This window comes from Heliangelus exortis, chromosome Z, assembly GCF_036169615.1.
Source record: "Heliangelus exortis chromosome Z, bHelExo1.hap1, whole genome shotgun sequence".
Taxonomy (NCBI): Eukaryota; Metazoa; Chordata; class Aves; order Apodiformes; family Trochilidae; genus Heliangelus; species Heliangelus exortis.
The window spans coordinates 42,311,291-42,337,646 of NC_092454.1; the positions used below are offsets into that span (position 1 = coordinate 42,311,291).

The following is a 26,356-nucleotide window of genomic DNA, read 5'->3' on the forward strand; positions in this document are numbered from 1 at the left end:
GCTGGGGTAATTTCACTGCAACTTCTCTCTCTGCCTCCTGCTGCCAAGATTTCTCTAGTTTCTTGTCTCCGTCTTTCATGTCCACCTCCCACATTGGTCTCCTCATGATTTCTCTTTGTGGTCACCATCCTGAGCCCAAGTTCCCCTCCAGAAAGCCGTACACCAAGTGGCTATCTTCTTTTAACAGCGCAGCTTTGCTTCAGCTGTATCAAAACCAGCAGAAATAGAAATAGTCCTTCTGTGCAGCTGAGTTCCTGCTTAGATAGATACCTGGTAATACAAAGCTGAGGCTATGCATAACAAGAACAAAAGTTTCACATTTGAAAGTACAAAGCTGATAATCATAAAAAGGGTTTAGTACCTTTTTGCTATTACAGTACAGGTGCTGCTTGGCAGATACATTCCATCTGCTAGAGAGTGAGGATTCAGTGAAGTTTTCTTGGTGGGATACTTGGGACTGATTGAAGACAGGATCCTGACATTAAGGAATGCTCAGGGTCCAAATGTCTTTAGAAAAGATGGGAAAAAACTGCAAAAAACCCCAAACAAAACAAACCAACCAACCAACCAACCAAACAAACAAACAAAAAACTACCTAACCCCCCAAAAAATCCTGTCCAGGAAGATAGAGGAAACATTTGTGTGGGGTAAATGAAATAGGCTTGACAGGGAAGGAGAATGGGACAAATGGGTCTCCTGGCTATTTTTCTACAAAAGATCAAAAGCTAAGGTTACAAACATAGTTTGGGTTTTTTGCTCATAGTTTTTGTACCCCAGATGTGGTAGCTAAATTGCTAAACTACTTTTCCTCTGAGAGGGGATCACAAGTGGAAGTTTCATCTTTCTCTCTATAAGAAAAAATAGAAGTTTTTTGGCTGACACAGAGAGCAACATACTAAATCAAGTTCCTACCAACTTTATCAAACATGGGAAGAAGATAATTTGCCTGCTGTAAACCAAAATAAAACAACTAACACCATAGATTCTGTCTGGAGATGTCCTCTTGCTATATCCCTTTGCTATTTGCTTTGGTCTCCCATTATCCTGTTTCTCAGAGGAATGTTTTGCACAATGGTTGTATCCAGCCTTCCTAAGCTCCTTACAGAACAGTCCCTCTTTCCAACCACAATTGTCAGGCATTTATAAGACAGCTGCAAAAACTCTCTTGTGGCTGAACTGTAGGAAAGAAGGTATGTGAGGAAAGCAAAAATGTTTCCATTTTAAATAATAAAAAAAAAGCCTTCTATTTGTGGCTTCCTCAGTTCTGCCAAGATGTTAAAAAATTCATGCTGTTATCCAAAATTGAAAAGACTTCTTTTTGTATCTCAGACAGCTTCTCCTCAAGTCACCAGCTTAGTCCTCTTTAGTGCCTCTGTATGTATATTGTTTTCTGTAAAATGTCAAGATAGCTGCAAAATCTGAGCAGGTTCTGGAAACTGCATGTCAGTCCTCATTTGTGAATAATCTGTGTTTTAATTGAATGACCAGAGGACTAGCAACAGCAACAGCAGAATGCTATAGGATTCTACTATCCTGTAGTCAGAGTAAAAGACTCCTCAGTATGACTTATTAGTAGGCTGCATGTTTCACAGTGCATTAAAACACGATTACTTCTGAAAAATTCAAACAATCAGGTTTTTACAAGTAATGAAAGCTAAATATTGTTTTAGTGTTGTTGTGGTTATCTTAGTTGTCTACTTCTCAAAGATTTACTACTAGAAACTGATCTGAATTTAGGACTGTGAGGATACACTACTATTGAGGAAAACCTTCTTTGTGTTTCACACCAGAAAACCCCAGACTCCCAACTAATAAGTAAAGCAGTAAACACTACTAAAAAAAAGGGATGCTTGTGATCATGTCACTCAGTCATCTTGATACACTTCTTTGAAGTAAATGGCATAACCTTGACACAGTGTGGTGGCATACTGCAGTAATTATGCTAGATCTGACTATTTCTTGCAGTAGTAATAAAGCCTTTCACCCTTTCACAAAAGTAATTTGTTACCTACTTTTACACACGCAAATCTAAAGCTGCAGACATTTGAAAAGCAACTGTGTAGTAACCTAGGAATGACTAAAAGTTTGGAAACTTTCAGAATGTTGGGTGTTTTTTTGGTTTTATTTTTCTTTTGGTTTTTTTTGGTTTTGTCTCTTTTTTTTTTTTTTTTTTTTTTTTGCCTCTGCCCAGTGGACAGTCATCTTTACCTAGAAATCACTTTGCTTTTTCAGGCTCCAGTCAACTGTTTGGACCTCTCTGAAATCACTCTGCAGTCACTTCTGTTTCAACTGGCTCATTGGTATAATCCTGATACAGCAGCAGATTAAGCTAACAATCCCCATTTTTCTTACTATCAATATGGCAAAGGGCTGGATGCAAATTCTGTCAAGGGTCAGCATTTCTGGGTTTGTGTCTCTAACAGATTGCTGCTGCCAGAGCTTGCACACAGCTGAGGCCTCTGCAGGGGGTGGGCACACGTGTCTCTGAGTGCAACAGCATCTCCTCCTTCATGTCACAATGTGATGTTCACCAGGGCTGGTACCCCTGCAGACTGCGAGTTTATACATCCTTCTAACTGCATCTAGGAATGTTCAGGGCTGGCTGAAGCTCTATGTGTATGCACAACAAGCACATAAACTGAGTAAGAGGCAGGACTGTGAGGAAAAAAAAAAAAAGAAAAAAGAGAGGAGAGGAGAGGAGAGGAGAGGAGAGGAGAGGAGAGGAGAGGAGAGGAGAGGAGAGGAGAGGAGAGGAGAGGAGAGGAGAGGAGAGGAGAGGAGAGGAGAGGAGAGGAGAGGAGAGGAGAGGAGAGGAGAGGAGAGGAGAGGAGAGGAGAGGAGAGGAGAGAGGAGAGGAGAGGAAGAAAAGAAAAGAAAAAAGAAAAGAAAAGAAAAGGAAAGAAAAGAAAAGAAAAGAAAAGAAAAGAAAAGAAAAGAAAAGAAAAGAAAAGAAAAGAAAAGAAAAGAAAAGAAAAGAAAAGAAAAGAAAAGAAAAGAAAAGAAAAGAAAAGAAAAGAAAAGAAAAGAAAAGAAAAAAAAGAAAAGAAAAGAAAAGAAAAGAAAAGAAAAGAAAAGAAAAGAAAAGAAAAGAAAAGAAAAGAAAAGAAAAGAAAAGAAAAGAAAAGAAAAGAAAAGAAAAGAAAAGAAAAGAAAAGAAAAGAAAAGAAAAGAAAAGAAGAAAAGAGAAAAAGAATAAGATCTCTGTGCGTTACTCTATGTAAAGCTAGGGGACTATGGATCTTTCTCCATTCTTTTGGGGTAGGACTGCTGAAAATCAGGTACACCACTGTGCAACAAGAGATCCACTCAAAGGGTTTTGAGACCTAGCACAGGTTTTGGTCTGCCTGTTTTATTTATAATGACATGTTAAGTAAATTCAAAGGAAACAGTTGCTTTACTTTCATGGCAGACTCATGGCTGCTCTACTTTGTGTTAGCTTTTCTTAGTACCCCTTGCCCTCTCTGATGGGGTAGTGGCATAAGCTAGCCTCAGTAGCTAGCTCTTTCTGCACATAGTAGCCATGTGCAGTGCAATGAAGTGGAGAAAAAGATGTTAGAAGTTAATGTCTCATCTGCATCACATAGTGATACATTTAGAATGAAAAAGTCTGCAGAACATCAGTGTTCTTTAAATAACTAAGTTACTACTTTCACAACAAGCCTCTTCTCATTTGTGGTTTTTAACTACACCAGCTCTGAAACAGTTATGTTATTGATGACCTAAGTGTTTGGCTTGCAAGTGCATTCTATTAGAAAGTGCACAGCAATTATATTACTGGCTTAACTCTCCACCAGAGGATTCAACAAAATCCCCCTGTGATTCAGGGCAGGTGTGCCAATACTTAAACTCTTTCCCATCCCCAGCAACGAGGTCTTTTCTGAAGGCACTCATAGTAGAGTATGGCTCTTCCCTACAGCTCTGGGCAGCCAATTTGTCTTGTGAAAGCATAGGCACCTGAGTATTCAGGAATAACTCAAATCAGTAAAAATTACTTTTCAACCTCCTGAGGCTCAGCAGTTACCCTATGGGCATCGGAGCTGTGGTCCAAATGGAGCACTTGAACATCTAAGAGCTCTCTTTACAGAGCTACTATGAATATAACTGTAAGGTCAGGTGTGTGTGATAGAATATACATATTTATGTAGACACCTGCATATAAACAAATGCACATATGCGTATTTGTATATATATCCGTACATGTGTATGTACATATGTATGTACATGTGTATATGTATATACATGGATGAACACATAAATGCATGTATATATATGTATGCCTATACATGAGAGAGAAAAAGATCTTATTCTAAAATCATATGGTTGTGACTAAGTGTACAATGCCTGTGCTGATCCTTGAAGTTCTCTTCATAAAGATGTACAGCCCAGTGTGAATGAAGAAACAGAGCTTGCCTTTGTGCATTATGCTCTGCTTGGACAAACACTCCCGTGTCTATTGCTTGTTATAGTCAGCCACACTTGCCATAAAATGGAAAACTTGAAAAAATGGAAACTTCTGGTCCTTGCCACACAACTTGTGAAATTTTTGTTTACTAAGTGTGATTTTTGGGAGAACGGTGATTAAGTATTCTTGCATGTTTGCTGCCTGGTTTAATTACTGTGTATTTGCTTAAATGAGCCCAGGTGATTTGCTTCTTGCCATCTAAGCCTCATTAAGAAAAGAATAACTAATTAGAACCTCCTGTTTTGTTCATGAAGATTTTGCTCTCAGAATTTGTGTTAAGGAATTGGGGGGGGAGGGAGAAAGGGGAGAAGTGGGGAGTGCGGGCAGACGGAACCAACCAACCAATGAACCAACCAACCTGGACCTGGGAGAGATCCAGGTACTCCATCTGTGCTTGATAGTCCTAAATGACAGCATGGCAGACTCAGGGAGTCTGGAAGGGACTGTGAGGCTTAGGCTGGCTGCACAGGGCTTGACCCAGTCAGGATGTGAAATCCCCCCCAAGGTTGGAGTCAGCTCATCCTCCCTGGGGCTAAGCCCCACCACTGGGCTGTCCTCGTGGGAAAAAGTCTTCTCTGACTGATCCTCCCCTCTTTCAGCTTGTGCCACTGCCTCTCAACCTCCCTCCACACACCTCTGTGAAGAGTCTGCCTGCGTCTCATCTCTTTTTCCCATCTCTTCTGGGGATGCTGTTGGGTGCCCCCGAAGCTCTCCCTTCTCCTGGTTGAACCAGCCCCAGACTTTCAGCCTCCCCTCTCAAGGCAAGGGCTCTGGTCCCCCTGTTTTAGGGGGGTCCAGTCAGTTTCTGGGAGTCCTCTCTGTATTGTGAAGCCAAGACCAGACACATAACGTCTATTGAAGCCATGACCTTGTCTTCATTCTGTCCAATGTCTGCCATATGCTTTAAGTAAAATGTTAACATGCCAGTGAGTGTTATATTGTTCCTTTTTCTCTATTGTCCTTTGTCCTTTTTTTTTTTTCTTTCTTTCTTTTTTTCCTGTGTATGTGCTTGTTAGTGTTTCCTCAAATCTTTGTCAATAAGCACCAAAGAATTCCTGTGGAGCAATCAGTTAAGTAGATGTCTTGCAGGACTTCATGGGAATTTCACAAACTTTTGTTCTGTGGTTTTGTAAATCTGGAAGCTTTAGACAGCTTGAAAGGACTCTGAAAAACAAATATACATTTTTTCTCTTTTGATCCTGTCTGCCATTTTTTTGATATTTCCCTTCTTCATCTTGTAGTTTAATTCATCTGGAGGTTGTTCCTTTGAACATTTCCCTCCAAGCACTCATTCACCCTCTGTCTTCTCAGGGAGAGAATGTCATTTTAACCTGTATTTACAGGTAAAGGATTGCCATTATATTTATCTGTATTCTAAGTTTTCTGTTCCATCCAAGGTCTTGAGGGTGACCAAATGTGGTCTTGAGGGCAAAGGGGAGTTGAAAAAACAAAGGAAAGTCATGCATGAACCAAGGACTTAAAGGAAACAGAGATTTTTCATAATGTCTTTACACACATATGCACAAATTTGATGCACAGGTTTGGGGGGGGGGGGGGGGGGGGAGAATGGAGGAAAAAAGGACTAAGAAGCTAAAACATCAAGGATATTGTAAGCATTTTACATTCTGGTGTAACTGATCATATAATCATAGTTCAACTGAATGATGTTTCTACCAGAGGGATGGGAAACAAAGAGTCCTCTGCTGGCATTCTACAAGCAGAAGTAATGCAGCAGGTTGTGTTATAGGAAGGGTGTTAACTGTGGTGAGAAAACAGGCTTTACAGTGATCTTTCAAATAGAAAGAGAAAAATAAATCTGCCGTAGCACTTTCTGCCCTCCAGAAAAGCCTTCTCGTTGACTGTAGCGCCCTCATGTTGTGCTTCCCACGTCCAGCAGTTCTGCAAATGGGAAGTGTCAGGATGCCTGGCGAGTCGTCGGTGTGGGAGATGGGGAGGGTAGAGGGAGAATGAACCAACACACTCCCTGTGAAGGGGCCCTGAAGACCCGTGTTTGCATGGCCTTCACTTGGAGTGCTGTGCAGCTGTAATACCAGTTAAAGTCAATGGTGACTGTGGATGCTTCAGTAACAGGTCAATTAGTGGAGGTAAACCAGAAGGAAGATAAGGAGTTATCAAGCACTAATGCTATTCAGAAGTTCTGGATGCATGAAATGGAATATTTAAGAGACAGTTCCAAGATCTGGTAAATCTCAAAATACAGATCTGCAAGGACAAGCAAAGCTGGCATTTCGCAGTTGCTAAGCATAAAGTTTGGCAGAGGAAAGTGAGATTTTAAATGAAGCTGCATGTGAACATTAATAGAATTCTTTGGATACAATAATATTCAAGCAAGGAGGAGATGATATTTTGTCCCTTGGATATTAAAGTTACCTTCCCAAAGGCTGTTCATCACTGGAGAGGTTATAAAGGTAATCTCTATTCATGAGTCAGGCTCTAAAGAGCATTTCAAAAGCTGGAAGAATTTGTGAGGAAACATTAAGAATAGAAGGATATACTTCTGCTTTCTATAAAATATAAAAATGGACTAGAAGGCCTCTCAACTTCTCCAGTAAAACAGTGACATAAATTAAATTGCTTTAATTTATCTGAAAGCACAATATTACTCTGTGGGGACAAACCACAGGCTTTTTGGAGAAACAGTAGACTTAGCTCATAGGGAGTTTTCTATCCTGGAAAAAAAATATAAAAAAGTTTCCTGTGCAGCAGAGGAGATGGTGGAGTAAAATGAGGTTCCTCAAAGAATGAATGCGGGACTGAGTATTTTCTTATCACAGAACTAAGGAATAGCCTGCAAAAGATTGACTGTGAGGCATTCAGCATTCCTTATCAAGCCACAGAATAATCAGTGAACAAAATTACAGTAGTGAGGTCAGATGGCTAACTGATCATGGTGCTCATGAGAAGTATGGGTTGAGCAGGTCAAATGGATGGTGCAGACTTGTTGCCAAATCTTTACTTGCTGAACAAGGAAAGGCATATAGCACAAAATAAGCAAATAACTAGAAACTAATGTCACAAACACATCTGATTTTGCTTCACCCATGTGATAGCATTCTGTTGCAACTACAGGTCTGCTGCCAGCACTACAAGGAGCCTGAGTCTACACAGCATCTGCAGTGCTTTATTCATAACATGCAGTAGATATTTACCCCAGGTAGATACTGCAAGAGAATATACAATAAATGTTTCTGTTTATGTCAAAGTTTAGCAATTTTTTTTTCCCCTCATTAAAATAAACACACACATATACACACATACAAGTATGCATGCATACATATGCAAGATGGTACTACCCTTACCCAGCGGATAAAACCCAGCTTTGTTTCAGCAGCTCTGGGTGGACATAATTTTAAGCAATTGCAAAATCTTGCAATATCATTTTCTGGTGTTACTGGTACAATATTCTCTATTTTAGTACCTGAAAATGTAAAAAACACTGACCACAGCATAATATGTTAACCTGTCTGTGCTCCAGCAGATTTCCAAACATTTCTCTGTGTTTGGGGTCACAGACTACAGAAATGACACATCTCTTTTCATAATATTTTTTCTTTATGACTAGGGAGTATGTATTTCTTAGGATAAAGAAACAAACAAACCCTGCTGTCTTTTTGATATTTTTTTTCTACAATGTCAGGTGTTATAATACAGAAGTGTTTATTTTATGTAGCACGCATGTACCAGTTGAGCACAGTCTCCTGGTGTGCTCTGTGCTGTATTTTAGTATCAGTTTCTCCCTGCAAAGACCAGGTAGAGAGTGTAGGCAGAGTGTTGGGGACCACACAAACTCTACAGAAATTGTTTTCTCATTTATGCACTAGAAACTGAATGGTTCATCTCCCTGTGCCTACATTAGATCTCTGCTGCCTCATCTATGCAATGAGGGAACAGAAGAAAGAACTGAAAAAAAAATAATTAGTTTTTATGAGGAGTGGTGAGGGCCTGTCCTCTGGAACACCTGTGCTCATGAAAAAAGACTTGCAAGTCCTTCTGATTGTTTATGTGAGAACTGATGTGCATAATTACATGTAAACTTATTTCAGCAAGACAATTATGTAGGTTTGTGCTAGTGATTATTCATTCCATATTACAGCTGGTTTGGCTTATCATTCAGCTTGACTCCACTTTCAAATCTTTGGGCTACATCTTACTTTTCAAGTGAAAAAATTAAAGGTAAAATTCTTTTTACTTCAGTTAGAGTTTAGGAGAAAAATTTTGCATTTGTCCTTATGAGAAAAACAGTATGTTTCCTGAAGCCTGCTAATCTACTTTAAATCCTCAGAAAAATAAGACACTTTTTGTTTTGTTTTCAGTCTGAATTGCCAAGTCAGAGAAAGAGCCATGGAGATTTATCAGCCAACTGGTTAAGAGTGTGCACTATATATTGCCTTTTCTCACTAATATTGGAGTTCCAGTTAGAAAATTCAAATTAAGAACATACTCTTGAAAGACAAAATCAGTTGTTTGAATACAGACTTGGTAATGAAGGGTATTTCCTTACCAGATAATGCAATGTAGTAAAGGAATTCCTCAGCTTTCACTGATCCAGGAAACAGAGTAACTTCATCATCAGACTTCATCAGACCAACATCTCCTGGCAAACACGACTATTCTGTGTCTCACACCAAAGGTAGTGTTCTTACCTAACCTCAGAGTTATTATTACGTATCTCTTGTCTATAACTGTACTCTGAAAAAAACGGTTCATCTGCTTACAACTTGGTTTTGTCGAAATTCCACAGTCTGGTTTGCAAGGATAACAGGTAGGAAGATCTTTACTTCTCCAAGGCTCTGTCTGAAGCTTCAGGTGGGAGTGGGGTTTAAGCAGATCCAATTATAATTAAGCTTGATCCTAAATCAGTAAAAAATTTTGATAAAATTGTCCCATTTGATTGGTGACAGAGATATTTGCTCTTATTTGTCTTGTTCTCCATGGCACTGGTGGTTCTAAGCTCAGAACAAATGAAATCTGTGCTTTAGAGGTATATTGCTTAGACAATAAGAAGAATGAACATTTGCTGTGCCAGAACATGGCAGAAAAATGAGGAATTTTATCGCTGTGAATATTTTTATTAAAAAATTAATTTCCATTTTGAGATGTATATATATATTTTTTGCTATGTAAGTTACCACTTTCTAGTTAAATCTCCTGAAAATATGAACAGATAGGTTTACTTGCTGCAGTAAGATCCTCCATGGATCTTATCAGCACTTCTTCCTCATAACAAGTACAGACATCTTCCTAAAAGTTTTCTTTTTTTAACAAAAGCAGTAGGTCTGATGTAAGTGTAATTCAATTTACAGTAATGCAAAAGAGTCTCAGAGTCCCTCAGGTGGTCACTCACAAGAATTGCAGCAGAAGATGAAAAATGCTTACAATTCAGTTGAACTGTGCCCATCAGTTGCCCTTTAGTATTTTTCCTGCTGACCGATATCTCTTAGGAACAGTATCATAATATTATTTTCCTACATAAAAGCTAGCAGGTGGGTTTGGGTGGGAAACCAAGGGTGGGTCCAACGGGTGGTGTATTTCTGTTTTGCTGTTCTTCCAGTTTGTCTGTGTTGGCTTAGTACTACCATTTGCTATGTCCCTCTTTATAGCTGAAAGCTGATGCCCTGCCTGTGTGCTTCTAAGCAACTGCAGCTATGAACAAGTGAACAAAAGACTGCCTGATGATGCTGAAACTATGCCTTTCTGTCACAGGCATTTCCACACCAGAGAGGGTTTCAGAAAAAGTTTGAGATATTTAGGGACTTGTGCAATTACCGTCTCGTAAATATCTTCACCGCAGCTGCTATTCATCCCCTCAAGTCTGATCCTTCCCTGCTCCTTATTTTAGCAATAAACTCTCCCATAACCCCTTAAATAAATAGTAGACAAAATCAGGCTGTGAAGAAACCCAAGTTCCTCTTCAAAGAGTGAATTAGAAACACAGATTTCTCCCATTTCCTTACAAATGCTTTTCCTTGATGTGTACATAACATGTTACGAAGCTTCTGTGGGTAAAGTCAGTAACAGAATTAGCTGGATCAGAATTGATACAATCGTGTCATTCATGTTGCTTTCAGTCACAAAAAAATTTGTTTCTGGCCCATGGAGGAAAATTTCCAAAAGTGACTAATATGGTTTGTCACCTGGGAAGAAATTACTCAATATGGCAGCTGTCTCCATGGCTTATTTTAAAATTTTAGGTGTACTAGGCACAGTACAAATTTGTGTTGTAAACTACTTACACAAGATAGAGACCCTAACAAAATATGAGCTCCTCTTGCTGAAGCTGCTCAAAATTCCCCAAGTTCTTTATAGAAGATTGAGGGAAACAAGCTGCCTCTCCTCTCTCTGCGTGCTGCATCCCTTTCCCCTCCCTCTTCTGGCTCCAGAATCAGCTCTTCCTTGCTCAGATGCCAAAGGTCTCATTTCTCTCTGGGATGTGCTGCTTGCCCTGCACACAAACCGAGAGGGGGACCTGGCTTTGTAGCCTGGCTCTCGCAGACAGCAGCTCTTTGCAGCCAGTCCCCTGCTGTGACCTCAGTGAGACTTAGCTGACAGCTCATGATCCACCACACATACTTTGGAAACAATAAAAAATCAGCCAAAACAGAACAATTAAGCCAAAAGAAAACCAGAACTGTACGTGGGTTGCAAGAAATACAAAGGGAGCTTTTCAGTTGGTTTTTATAAGTCTGTGCTGTACTACGGTGCATTCTTAAAGTCATTTTCATAATAGCTACATTAATACAATGGCACGAATCTTTCTGCTTTGCAACACTTTTTAATAGGAAAGTTCTGCTTTGCAGAGATTTTGGAATTTAATGTGATTCTTAAATAGCACTTTCTGCTTCTCGGGTAATTAGTAACATGGATACCAGCATCACAAATGGAGGTCTATAGCTGTTAGCAAAACAAGATACTTTAATTAATTTAGCAAAAATAAACAGGATATTAGGCACTTCTGTACATGTCAACAAGCTTTCATGGGAAGTTCTCTATAATCAGAAAGGCAGGATGTCTTTCAACTTGCAATAGATAAGTCTTCTAAACAAAATCACAGTATGATTGGGGTATTAAATTCATACTGTTCTGTGGTCTGCCAGTGTGTCATGGTCCATCCCTTCACAGGACTGGGGTGGCTAATGTTCCTGTTGGAACTGCACTGCATCTTTTAACCTCTGTAATCATATTTGCCAGATGCTTATTGTGATGGTACCGAGAAGGCAGTTCTGCCTTTTGGACCATATCGGCCTTTGAAGTAGGAAAGCACTTGGACTATAATGACAGCCCACATCAGTTTTACTGAGCCAAGAGTGGGAACGCATTTATGTTATAGATAGCAATTATTTCAGAGAGACAATCACTGTCTGCTGAAGCCCCTGGTAATGAATGACTTAAAAATATAATGCAACCTTACTATCAGACTGTGTTTTCCTTACAGTGGTAAGCAAAACCTGTTGTGAGTATTGTAACAAAACTTTGTGCTCAATCTCAGCCCTGATGAAATCTAAACACAGCTTCTTTGCAGCAATACAGATTTTAAAACCGATGAATATATTGTCTTCACAACTATTTGTGTAGAAGGACTGTCTTGTAAAATGTGCTTTCAAGTTCAGTTTGTATTGGGGTTTTTTGTATCTTTTTTTTTTTTAAGTTGTGCTCCTTTTTTTCCAGAAACAAAAAAATGTGTAAGGGTGTCCATTTCTATTTTTCCTACTGATACTTTAGGAGAGGACTCTAGCATATCTTCATCAAGGGCGTGTTGAAAAAAGGAGAATGTAACAGCTTCAAAACAAGAGGAAGCCTCTGTTCTTGACCTTATATTCTGTTGACAATGTTATTTATTGCCATAAATCCTGTCTTTAAAAAGAAAAATTTTGTCAGAGAATATGACTTGAATAACTGAATAAGGGCAAGATAATGTTTAGGGTTATTAATAAATGTTAGAGGACTTCACATTAGTGCAGATAACTTAGAATTTTAACCATTGTGATAGAATTGTTGCACTGCATATTTTGTTTGTTTCAGTGTCAAAAAGGGATTTTACAGATGAGCATAGAGCCATGAAGTATGTATGGGGGAGATTTAATCAGTGCACACAGGAATGTACTATGCCACCAGATTGCAATTATTAGACCATTTCCACTTTCTTAAGAAGATCTTACTCTCAATTATTTGCTAGTGAATAAACGAGTATACTAATAATAATGCTGGAGTCTTAGTCTTACTTCTGTAATAGATGGCTCAGAAGAGATCCTTTGTAATTCATTCTCAATACCATATGTCTCTGTTGACATTAAAGTGCTTAGTTCCAAATGAGTTGGCTTCATTCAAGCATCTTCATTCAAGAGTGGATGATTAGATCTTAAGCTAAAAACCTATTAGGATGTAAGCACTTATGTTGCTGAAAGGTATTAAAGGAACAGCATAGTTTGGTTGCAGATAAATCCTTTATATCTAGTACTGATTGGTTAAACCTCATTTGATCTTCAAATAACATTAAAAACTGGCTTAAACATTCAAAGTTGAATGTTGGATAAGTAAACCTGCAGGGTACATTATGTGAAAAAAAAATTGATAGCTTTTTGAGAGTCAAGCAAGCTCAGATGTGAGAACCTAACGCTCTGAACAGAATTAACATTACGGGCTTTAAAGGGCGCATGGACACTTTATCTTTCAGAACAGAAAAATGTATTTTTTACTTTAGTCAGTGAAGGATGGCTATAGTAACTCCAAAGAACTTTATTCAGTCATTCCCTGGCATGGTAACTAGCGTTTTTATTTTTATTAATCCTGCAAGCTGTGCATTTCCTTTTCTTTTTTATTTGAAGAGCAGTGCAAATTTTATAGTGAGCAAAAAACCTCAGTTTCTTTTCACTTATACAAAGTGAAAAGAATTTGTGCTTGATTCCTTACTGAGTAAATTCAAATACTGAAAGTAAAAATTGCTATCTCCAGATATGGCACAATTCTGAATGTGAACCAGGCCACTGGAGATTTATTTTCTGAATTATGACTTTTGCCTCCAGTCCTATAACAGAAGTAGGAGACAAAATTCAATATGTGACTTTGAAATCTTAAGTACTATTATAGGAAATATTTAATAAAACACCCCCAAAATAATAACTGAATTTCAGAACCAGTCCTATTATTTGTGAGATATAATTTGGTGACTTTTTTGAATGCCTGCCTTTGGTCATGTTTCCACAAAGCATTGCAGGGTAAGATTTTGAAGAAACAGCTACTCCATAGTAGTCTGAATAACTATGTGAGTGCTCACAAATTGCTAGTGGTCACATTTCCTGCAGAAATGCAGTGTATGTTCAAAGAACAGGCAAGCATGTATTATTGCCATCTAAAGTGAAATTAAGCTCCTTCTTGATGGACTACTTTTGCAAGTACAAGCTTTTAGGCGGTATAACTTAGGTTGGAATTAATTTTTTTTAAAAGGTACAAAAAAATCTGATTAAAGTACAATAGTGCAATGGCTTGATCTGGGTTTGTCTTCATGCTGCTCACTTGCCAATGGTTCTTTGGCAGTTTATGTGGTGCTGACTTATTCTCAGCCCTTGCTGCAAAGATGGCACCCAGCACCCTGGGGAAGATGGTGAATCACTGCTATTATACACATTGCTGTAATGGAGAATGTGAAATAGGAAATATCTTTGCAGTAAAAAGAAAGGAATCTAGGGCATGCCTACATGTGAAAAAGGCATTAACTTAAAAAACACTTTCAGAAATCATGTGTTTGAGAAGCAGTATTCCTGACGAATGGACAGTGTGCTTTCTTCCCTCTGAGAAGTTCTCATTTATTAAGCAGATGTCAGTAAGGGACCTTTGTTGTAGCTGAAAACAACACAACTTCATATATGAGTATAGCAAAAAGTCAGAGAGACTCCTGCAACTATGGGGCTTGAGAATCTGTTCTCTAGATTTTAAGACCCATCTCTGTTAGGAGGCTGAGTTGCTGCGGGTGAAGGCAAACAGAAACATCTGTCCTATTCCTTGTCCTTGGCAATGTGATAGTACACAGACCACAACACTGCTGTTGACTTCGGGTTCTGGAGATATAATCTTGGACCTGTGTGGTGCTGTGTCACCCAGCAATGAAATCCTGCTGAAAATCCATACTGGAAGCCAAGCACGGTTTCCTCAAGTTGGCCACAGCATGCAACACAGTGCTGAGGCCTCAGCTTGTTTGCTTTGACTGTAGGGGAGATAAATATGTGGTACAACATACCAAAGTCAGGTATCTCTGTTTTGAGGCTAATTTAAACAGCACAGGGATGCTATGCAGCCTGCAGTCATGATGTTCATCCAGCCATAAGGATTATGCAGCTGCATGTCATTGACACATGAGCTGAGGATCAGGAAGGTCAGACCAGATAGTCAGACCAAGAAAGATTTCACTCATATACCCTAGGAATTTGCATAATTATTGGTTGGGTTTTCAATTAAAAGGAAAAAGGAAAAAGAGAAAGAAGAAGCAGAAGGAGCAGAAGAAGAAAAAGAAGAATAAGAAGTAGAAGAAGAACAAGAACAAGAAGAAAGATAAAAAGAAAGATAAAAAGAAAGAAAAAGGAAGTTATTTTAATCCTGTTTTCAGCACCCTTCTGCTCATGTATTTGCTAGGGTCTGGAACAGGACCTAGGCTAACAGCTGTGTCACAACAAACCCCTGAATACATCCTACATCCATCTGTCTTGTTTGGGTACACATGCATGGGTAAATGAACTCTGTCAAAATCTGCTGTAATGATGAAGTGAGGTAAATTGATACAATGATGTGAACATGCTTCCTTACAGACCGCTTCATTATGAGTAATCCTCTGAATATGTGCTGGTTTACAGGATGAAATAAATACATGAAATAATTAGGCTAGTGGGAAAAGAGAGAGAGTAATGGGCAAGGGGAAGACTATACAGTGAGTAGTAATGAGTGAATCCACATCCCTTAAAACATGAAAAAGGCAGAGGAACTAGGGCAACTCTTCCTCACTCCATGACAGTATCAGGAGCTAATTTTCATCAATAAAATTGAACCTTAGGAACTATGTTGTTTCCTAATATCAGAAAATGTGTATTTTCTGTAGGTTTACAATGAGTGCCTCTGTGACAATGTACAGGAGTAATGAAGAATTTGCAATCTAAAGGGTAGATATTATCTAAAAAAAAGGGGAAGATCTGAGAAGTGGGGAAATGCTCTCCCTGTTCTCACTTCAAAAAAGCATACCTCTACATTTCAGTTTCTTGAATGGAAATTCTGCCTGACTTAGGCTTTTGATGATTCTTTTGTGATCTTCTCTCCTTAGCCAACCTTCAGTTTTGGTGCTTCCTCTCTTTAGCTGTAACACAATTATTTTCCCTCTCACAGTGGCTCATAGAAGAACAACAGCTGAAATTTTCTGCTGATGTGACTGCAGCTGCAGGCTGCCTTGGTGCTGCTCACAGCTCTGCCTTGCCTTGCAGGTAACACACACTCTCACATGAGCAGTGTTACTTTCAGTCCAGGGTAGCTGGATTGTGTGGCACCACAAGTGAAGATCGAACTGAACCTGAGAAATTTAGACTGGAAATCTCCCCATACTTGGCAGGATGATTTATTTCAGTGTGGGGCCTGTAGCCCACTACATCCTACCCCTCTAACTCACAAAAAGCACAGATTTCCTCATGGCTCAGGATGAAAGAAATACAAAGAAGGTCTGTTTATGATAACAAAAAAAAATTCATGAAATAATTAAAATAACTCTCAAGTCTTGGAGGTGCCATGTGCTGACCCTCAGCGCTGATGATGCCCTGAAAGTTTGGCAACTTACAACTGCTTAGATTAAAAGAAGCTGCATAACCCTGTGGCTCCATCCCTTCACTTGTGGAAACATGGGGCCAATTGCTCTGCCTGAAAGGTGCATGGAGGGTAAGGCTCACCCTCCTTTCAAGGGGAGCAGGTGAGATAAGAGCTGTAATGGTCAGCACATCTCAAAGCTTGTAAAGCTTGTCCCTGGAATTGATTTATTTTTATTTATTTAAAAAATTATATATATTGTATATATTATATACACATATATATATTATATATAATATATATTATATATAATATATATTATATATGTTATATATATTATATATATTATAAATATATAAAATATATATTTATTTATTTAAATGCCAAAGATTTGACTTCCCAGACTGATGGGGGGGGTATGAACTGTGTCAGTTCTACTCTTATGGGAGTATATCAGGCTTAGTGTTTTATCTCCTTAATGCTTTTTTGATACTTCTAGAAAGCGCTCACAATAAATATAGAGCAATGGAATGCCTGCTCTGTTTTTCTCTGGGCAATAGGGTGTTTTCTGCTGACTTAACTACCATGCAAGAGTCAATGAAAGGAGCACCCAGAACAAGTTCAAGTGTAGCATAGTGTCAAGGACTGGTAAATCCTGGCTTCCAAAAAGGTGTTTATATTTGTTCATTGGAAGAGAAAGCAAACTACAGACATGCCCAACAACCATACTCCAAGTCATGGAGTTTGCAACTGTTCAGACACACAGTAGTCTCCTGGGTTTAGGTGGAAGTTAATTGCTGTGTTACAGTAAAAGAATAAACGAGGAACATTATGCATACAAAATCCTTCCCTTGTGTACACCTCAACTAGTTCACAAACAGCAGAATGTTGAATGGGAAGTTGTGATTACGTACTGTTAGAGTTAAGAACATGTGTTTGACAGTAACAGAACGTCATGAGACTTTTCCTGTTCTTAGTCTATTTTTGGAGGTACAGGGACCCAAATAATGTTAATCTGTAGGAATATAATCTTCACAGTCCTCAGTAAGATTTAGAACTTTGCAAGAGGATAAATACAAAATAAAGGAACAACAGATGACACTTTCACTTGTACCCACAGACTGGCAGAATGAAATGCCAGTGCAGGTTTGGGCTGCATACACCAGAAGAATTGGATAACAAGGTAGGAAATTACATTTATTAGACTTTGGAAATTTGCTGTTTGCTTTTTCCAGATGCTGACCTGAGTGCTCCACTGGCTGAAGCTTGTGCAAAGTGGGGTGAATAGCAGCTGACTACAGTTTTCTCTTCACTGACACAGAAGTTGTGTTGTAAGACCTGTTACACAACTGTGATTGTATATAAATAAGAATGATGGAATGGGATTTTGCTGCTTGGAAGATTTTAGGTGTTCCATTTTCTCCAATTATGCTACAAATGTCTGTATTTAAATGTGCACGGGTGGCCATGCTAGCTTCTGTTCCTGTGGGCACAATGAGTTTTGGCAGAAGAATGCCTGGAGCGTTTAATTCATTCTAGGACTCTGGCTCCCAGAAATAAACTTGACTGCAGAAAGGGAAAATAACAACAGGAGAGAACAAAATTCTAGGACAGGGAGCAATTTGTTCATGAAGAAAAGTTACTGTGATGATGAATGAGGGAAAGTGTTAGATATTTGCATAATCATTCATACCTGATTATTGGGATGTGCAGAGCAAAAGAAAAGAGATGCAACAGAATAGAAAGAAAAACAGGAATCCCAAGGTGATCCTTGTGGACTAGGAATCTTTGTGCAGGAGATCACACATGAAATAAGAGTAGCTGCAATACTAGCAGAGACAGTATTAGCAAAAGAAGAGACAAAATTTCTTGCTGTTGGCAAAGCAAACAATTTGCTGAAGAGAGTTTCCAGCCCAGGCTTTAGTTCTGATGGATCCTAATTTTATTTACCATCTACACAGACTAAGCTGAAGTTTGGTGCAGGATCTGCTTGAAAGGTACAGTAGCCAAACACATACTAAACAGAGACAATCCTGATTTCTCTATAATCTTGTTATGAGGAAGGTTTAAACTGCTCATGTACTCTGACTGCATGCCAAAAACTCAGTAGAATGGCAGCCCCTTAAGCCAAAAGAGGAATAGGTTCACCCTTTCCTGGAGCTATGACATTTCCTCACCCTTCTTGTATACTCTTGTATGGGTTCAATGTTCACTCTACTGGGGGGTGAAAGCTGGGCTGGTGAAAAGTGCTGGTGAAAAGGAGATTTGTGCAGTGACTCACTGATGCAATGTAGAGGGCTCTTGCAAGGCTCTTCCATAGGAGCAGAAGGGAAGTGTTCCTTACAGGTCAGAGCAGGGGACCCCTCCCTGCCTTTGGGAATGCAGGTAGCTCCCCATCCATACAGCTGGAGTGGTAAAGACACTGATCCAAAGGCAGTCAGCAATCATTCCATCAGAGCCTGTTTAAATGCCCTCTGTGTACACCACAATAAAACCCCTATGCCTTGCAATTGTAAAACACTGCCTAATCAGAACTGTCTACATACAACACACCAGGACATTAGGCTGGAATAGACAAGGCCTCCAGATAATGGCCTGAATGACTTGCAGTACTTAAACATAACTTCAGCTCTTTCTTTTTCGTTAAAAATACAATCAAAGAGGTTGAGAACTGTAAATATTAGCTAGGTTAACTATGCAAAAGAAACTAACTAGAGATATCATTCCATATGATGGTATTGACCTTACCTTGCAAGGGTGTTAGATGTTGCTGCCTATTTCTTCAAGGCAGCTCCTTTAATTTGGGTGATGATTGTGCCTCCTACAAATGTGCCTACAATTGTGCCTCCTAGCTTTCATTGAATGTCTTTATTGCTGCATCAAAAATTCTTTAATCCTTTATAGTTTATTAAAGAAAGAAGAAATTTTGTCAGACTGTATTAAATTCCGTTTTATTTTTACCTAGATAAACCACCCATGTACATGTGTGTGGAGATGGGCTTTCTTGCCTGAAGACATACATACAGGAGCAAAACACCTAACAGAGAAAATTTCAGTAGAGTTCTGTTTCTAATACTCAAAAAGAGTTCTAAGAGAGACCTTTTTACTTGTACATCCCAAAATGTTTCTCTTTAACAAATGCATACTGTGCAAATGGCAATAACCATTTCAAAATACTTGTTCAGGATGGTGAACTGGTGACACTGTAAATTAAGTAGTTTAAAGTAACTACTAAGCCTATTTTTCAGCCTTGACCTAGCACCTATGTCTTCTCTGTTGGGTGGTCAGAACCGGCATATGAGCTGCATGAAGTTACTCTGACAGTCTTGGAGTTTAAGAGGGGTACTGTGTCTCTCATCTTTCAGATTAAAAGAAAAACATCCTCTCTGGTAGAGAAAAGGAAGGAACAGGCTGAGAAAACTAGAGGTGTAGTAGGAGTAGGCAGAGGAGAGAGCTGGTCAGGATCTTCTGTTTCCTATGTGGATCTTTTGGGCCACTTACCTGTGGTGTGCAGAGGACATTCCTGTCCTGGGTTTTCTATCAATTGTCACCCCTGCACAGCAAATTCACTGCAGAGGCAATGGGATAAAGAATATTTGGGAGTGGCAGAAGTGCTTTTTGCTTACGTTTTTGATCAGAGATTCAGTCCTGAAAAAGATAAGTGTTCTGTCCAAAACTGACATTAACAGAAAAAGTAATTGTTTTGAAAGATTATTGTTGTCAGAAAAAAAATGCACAAAAAAATTACATTATAAAAAACGAAACTGCTAATCTTTAGAATATATTTTCAGTTATGTTGGTGAAAACTTCAAAATTTTAATAGCTCTTTTCTGAGCTCAAGTAGAGGTAACAAGGTTGGGCTCAGGGGCAGAGAATCACACGCCTGCAAGTACTGCACAAGGCACGCTCATGCACACTTTCTTCTGTGGAAAAAAAGAAACAATAATATTTTCTAATATTTTCTAATATTCTAATTCTATTTTCTAAGTTTCTAATATTTCTAATAGAAATAATAAAGTAAATAAATGCAAACAATTATGAGATGTATGGAGACAGGATGGAAAGTAGTACCAGTACAGTAAAAATAATTAAATTATCATTCATGATTTAGTGTTTACTGTGTGTTATATATAATCTCAAAGATTTGAGGACTGATCTTAACTTCCAAATGTTTATGGGTACGATTGATGAAATTTATTTATTATAACTTGTCTTTTACTACCATGTCTATGTAGGTCTGAGATAAAAACTGAATATCCAGTGACTTAAACAGAGAAAAAAAAATGGAGTAGATGACAGCCTAAGCTCTATACAACAAGTTGGGTATAGCAGTGCATTTTATTTCTCTGGGATCTTGATTTTAATAAATTGCATGAACAGTTTGGATGTGAACCTAACAAACCTATTTCACCGCTGCAAAAAATAAGGTGCCCCTGTGACTTCAATAGGAGGTGACATAGTATAGTAGAATCATACAGAGTTTGCAAGGACCCTATGTCATCACAGATGCAAATTTTTAACTGATGATTTGTGATACAAACACCCTTAAAATATTCTTTATTTCCCTAGGTCATTCTATAAGACGTTTTGGTGAGTCCTGCAGTAATTTTACCTTAATCCCCTTACTTTGAAGGAGAGTGCTGTGATCAGAAACCTCTGTCTATAATATTTACTAGACTTCCGTCTTTATGGGAAATCTGGTTTGAGGAAGTCAGACAAAACCGAAGTTTTTGTTACTACTTTAGGACTTTAGTAACAGCAAGACCCAAGATTTTTTTTAAAAAAGTTAATCAAGATCCTAAGTATGGAAGTGAAGTAAATATTCTGAGAGTTCTACTTCCACAGGCCTACAATAACAAGAAACTTCAGGGAAGTAACCCCTGAATCATTTCTGAGCCAGGTCTGTTCCAGCTTCTCACATGATACTGAGCCCTCTTCCAAATGCACTTGTGCTTATACTCAGGTGACAAGGTGATGTTACTGTCCTGTTCACTGTTAAGACTTTTTGGGCTAACTTCATCCTTTACCTACCACCTTTCTTTCTCAACCACAGTTTACCATGTTTTTCAATTAGCATATACTAAGAAATAAGAAATAATAAAATTTTCAGTAATGAAGAAAACTCGATATACTGTCTAGTGAATACTGGTGCCCAGTTTCCTAAGGTCTTTGGAGTACTGGGAAGTATAGAACTTACCACATAAAAGCATTCACCCTGAAGCAGCAACCACTAGCCTACTCTTCACGGATTCCTTTATAGTTCAGAGGGATTGGAGGCTGGTGAGGAAAAAAGGGAAAAGGCTGTCCCAAACAATGGCTTCTTACAGATGACAACATATATGTGGTGGCTTCACAGGTAACACTCACACTGTAATGCCACAAGGTGTGGTAGAGGGGATTGATCTTTTCCAGTCCTTCCTTGACAGAAGATTCATCATCTTATTCTGCTGACAACCGTGACATGAAAACTGAAAAGCAGGGATGGAGGGGGGAACACAGAAGGAGTCCTAGTACCTCCTTAATTTTTTGTCATTGCTTATTTACACTGTTATGATCAATTTCTGCTAAGCGTAATGACTTTATGAGGCAGCAGCAAACATAAATTAGGGGATTAGTTTCCTAAAATAAGGGATTAGTTTTATATCAGATGTGTAACACTCCTGGTCCTGGTTTTCTTTTTTTCACCCTTTTTAGACGTCACCTTAAATTGCACAGCTTCATTCCCTTTGGAGATCTCATTTGAGAGAATTAACTTTTTTTTTCTCTTGTACCCATTTGTTGTTTACAGTCTTTTTGTGCCTGAACACCTGAGAAAAGGCACGTGATTCTCAGCTGTTGCTTCAGTATACCACTAATTGCTGGTCTTAATTGACAGAAGTGAATTGCTTGCTCCCCTCAGGCTTCGTTTGTAGCATTTGTACCATGTTCTTCCCCAGCAGATAATGCTCCAAAGGTATTTTTTGTGTTGTGTGCTTATAGTAGAGGTAAGGAAGATGTCCATCAACACATGCACTTAAGTTACGACGAATCATACCTGGTTCAGCTCAGCAAATGTAGTGTTCAGTGAAGTAGATTTTGTTCTTTTGCTTAAGCCTGTCACTGCCAGACATTTCTGCTCTCTTGACTTTGCCTCCACCACCACTGACAAAATAGGAAAAAAATGTTCTCTCCGGGAAGATTTGGGGGACAGGAGAAGCGTTATTGTAATTCCCCTGAACCTGATTTTAGACAGGACTGGTAAGCATGGATTATTAAGAGAAAGGAAAATAAGCCTGGAAGCTAAATCGAGAAGGCAGTAACATGTTGGAAGAATGTTTAGAACGAGCTGCACTGCGGCTACAACTCAGTGTAAACTGTAGGTGGCACCATTTGTATAACATTTTGAAGAATACCAGGAGAAAAATCCGTGGCTTTAGTTTGGGTATGCAGGGCAGGTTGCCGTGATCGTATAGTGGTTAGTACTCTGCGTTGTGGCCGCAGCAACCTCGGTTCAAATCCGAGTCACGGCAGGGGAAAGGGAATCTTTTAAAGAGCCGTAACAATAGGTTCTGTAACCAAACTAAACCATTAGGCAAGTAAGTCTCAGACTCAGATAAGAAAAAAATTGGAATATCTGTAACTTTCACAAGAATGTTTTGCTAAAAGGGTGTATGCCGCAAGTGTTCAAGTATTAGTGATCCTGTTGCCAAAGGTGATTTTTTTTTTTTAATTTTGAATTTATTTATGGATATTGTGATAAACACCATGGCTTAGTGAGCATGTCATTTTTACTCATTACATCTACTTAAGTTCTGGTCTGAGCCATGGGGTCTATTTGGTTTTGATCTGCCTGAGTTGCTTGGAAGTGTGACTGGAAATCCTGCTCACCTGTGCATGAAGTGTTGCTAGCAGAAGGTTCTTGCTGGTGGCAGGGAAGAGGAACCATCATTTGTCAGTGACTCCAGTGATTCCCTTTGTTTTTGTGGCTGGAATGGGGTAGAGCACCACTGTCCTGCCTGCCAGAGTACTACAAGATCAGATTCTCAGAATGAAGTCTTCTAAAATGACCGTGTGCATTTCATATACTTATAGCAACTGGCAGTTATTCTACTAAGTGAAAAATTAGCAAGAAAATTACAAAGCTCCCAACAGCTATATTAACAAAAGATCAATATTTTGGAGTTTATCTGGGTGTCACTAAATAGAGTTTCTGCAGCTGGTTCTTTAATTTGCTAATGAGTTTGTTCAAGAGAAACTGCTGTTTTCCTGTTACTGTTGCATTTGATGGGGCATTAGTCCTCTGCATGATGGATTATGTTTCTACCAGGTTGAGATGGATTCAAGCTTCAGGTAACAGGCCTAGCTTGCAGATTGGAAATGAGAGATGCCTTTCTCTCTGCAAAGCCTCAGGAACTTTTCTTGCCCCCCTACCCAGTGAGGAAGTGTAACAAAACTTTTTTTACATTGCTATCAAGAAAATCAAAGTCCCATATGCCTGCAGACCTGGGAGGGCACCTCACGTCTAAGGCTGTAGGCTTAGGTGTCCCATTTTGCACAGGCTAGTGAGTCCAGGAAACTTACTATTTCCCTTAGGTTCAGAAGGTCACTTTCTGTTGTGTTTCTAAAAATACCTTTGGATATTCCTCTGATTGGCCTCAGACTTCCTGTCTTAAGTATCACTCAGCCTTTTAGGAGCATATCAGAGCAATTAGCTCCTGTCTTCTTTGTCTAATCAATGAGACAAATGTGATTGATTTCCCAAAAAAAAGCAATTTAGAAAGATGCACTAACATAAAAGAGATCAGGATGATCTTTCATATTCTCTCTGTGCTGCAGTCACTCAGAAATGTTGTCTGTTGTGTTAGATTTTATAAACTCCTGAAATACAAAACTAACTCATCACAGGTGCACATATTCTTTAACACATCCTAGTGAGTGAAGTCCTACTACAGAAATCCAAAAATTGCAATGCCAGAAATTCTGTTCTACTCATGTGTCATCCTGAGGCTGCCAAAGCTTTCAAAGCTCAGCCCTGCTTGACCTCAGCCTTCCTGGAACAGATTTCTCTATATCCAGTGTTCATCTGTAGATAAACTGTAGAGGCATTGTATTACTGTATTGCTAGTTACAGTGATATTGATGATATTGAGGAGTTTTGATAGCACAGTAGAAAAATTCTGGATGTCTTTTTTTTTTTTTTTTAATATATATGATGACATACCTGGAAACAAGGATCATTCAATTTTTTTTAGTTTATTTAGGGTACTGATATCTACAGTGCTAGCTCAATGCTACCACTGTAAACAGAGAGCAAGAATGGTGTAAGCAGATAATCAGATGTTTCTTACCCCTGCAGTTACTTGTTCTCCTCACAAGAGAATCAAAATTAGAACCCAGATTCAGTTTGGAATATAAGCAGGCAAGTGCAAGTAGTTACCAGTGTTCCATTTCCTGAGAAAATATTTATCAATTTTCCCATTTCATTAGGGTAAAAGAAAACAAAAATTTCAGTACAAAACAGTTCCCAAGGATGACAGGATTGCAGACAAAAATCTAGATATGTAATCTAGATATGTAACAGATATGTAATTCTGGAGCTGATTTTGAAGTTTGAATTATACAGAGAATTGCCTGAAATATGTGTGTCTTCCTTTCTAGCACACTTCTTGATAACACATTTCCAGTTGGAAAACATAATCTCAGAATAACACATTCAAAATACTAACAAGGATGTGAGTTTGCATGTTTCTGAACCTCTGAAGTTTTTTTGTCCAAGAACACTTTGAAGGTCAGGGAAAAGAGTTTGTTTCAGCGGCTTTCTCTACCTTTAGGCAGCAAGTTGATATGGAGGGAAATGAAGATCATTATTTTTAAAATGAGACAGCAGGAAAGAATACATGCCTTTCTCTGAATGTCTTCTGTGCCCTTCTGTGCCTCCCACTGTTCTTACCCATGGGCCATCCTGTGTAGAATGTAAAACTGGTAAGACTTGGAGGTGTCTTTACCCCCAAAAGGCTTAGTTCATCTTTTAGCTCTGAAACTAACAAGATGTATCCAACCACAGTGCTTAGGAAGATATTTATTTCTTGTTATTTTAGTTTAACATTAGCTTTTGGTTAGGGTTAAAGCTGCTAGAGTTTTTAAGTTACGAAGAAAGACACCTAGCTGTTAAAAAAGGCAACAAAAGACTTGAAAAACTCTTGAAACTTCTACTGAACCTGATGCAGATTTGTTATACTTCTTTCTTTTTTTCAGGAGCTCAGCAGTTGCTTGTAGTGTGTCTGATGTTCATATCAGGTGTTGAGCAGGACAGAAAGCAGTGGCTGTTTTGAACCTGAAGCCATCAAATCAAAAAATTCTGGTTTTCATTCCCTTAACAGGAGTGCAGCTCATATTAAAACTTTTATAGGCCCCCTCTGAAATCCTTTCAAAGGGCTCTGGTCAAGAAGACTCTTTGAAGGGAGATCTGTGGTAAAGAGAACTCTTGAAAGCTTAAATAGCTGGTTTAGCTTTAGAAGGAATGCCAGGAATTCAGTTCACAGGTGGCATAATTTTACCTCTAGAAATTCAGCTATGAGTATACAGGATATTATTGCAGGATGAGCAGTAACTGGGGAGAATTTGGCAGACAGAGAAATTCCAGAGCCTGATGTGTAAACATAGCTCCATAAACAATGCCTGATCTTGCAGCTCTTTAGCTTTTCTTGTAATCTGTCTTTGGTGTTTCTTAACAGCATGGAAAAGGAAAGCACATCCTGCTTTCTAAATAAGACTGTGTATTTTTTTTATCTGTAAAGCTCCAGAAATCCTACAACTTACTGCACTGCATTTCAACCTACTGAATAGGGCCTGGTTTCACTTCTTCATCAAGAGTTCAGCACAAACCACAAAACTACCAAATATACAAAATTAATATCTACACATTATTAAGTTTTCTTTTTTCTTTCTTTTTTTTTTTTTTAATGCATTGTGTCATTTTATGTCTCTTGAATTCTAAATTTCCAATTTTTTATTCTAGAAGCTTTATAGATACATCTCCTTGATTTCGAATTTCACAGAAGCAAAAGCTGCTGTTTGAGTTAGACTCAAATACATATGATAAATAACTCTTTCACAAAGCTT

The 26,356-nt window shown here is 38.7% G+C and overlaps 1 non-coding gene across 1 annotated transcript; it reads left to right on the forward strand.

Annotated features, from left to right (window-relative positions):
* The first annotated feature begins 22,692 nt into the window (after nt 1-22,692).
* Nucleotides 22,693-22,764, forward strand: TRNAH-GUG (transfer RNA histidin (anticodon GUG)). Its single transcript has one exon. It is a non-coding gene; the product is annotated as a tRNA-His (tRNA).
* The last annotated feature ends 3,592 nt before the right edge of the window (nt 22,765-26,356 follow it).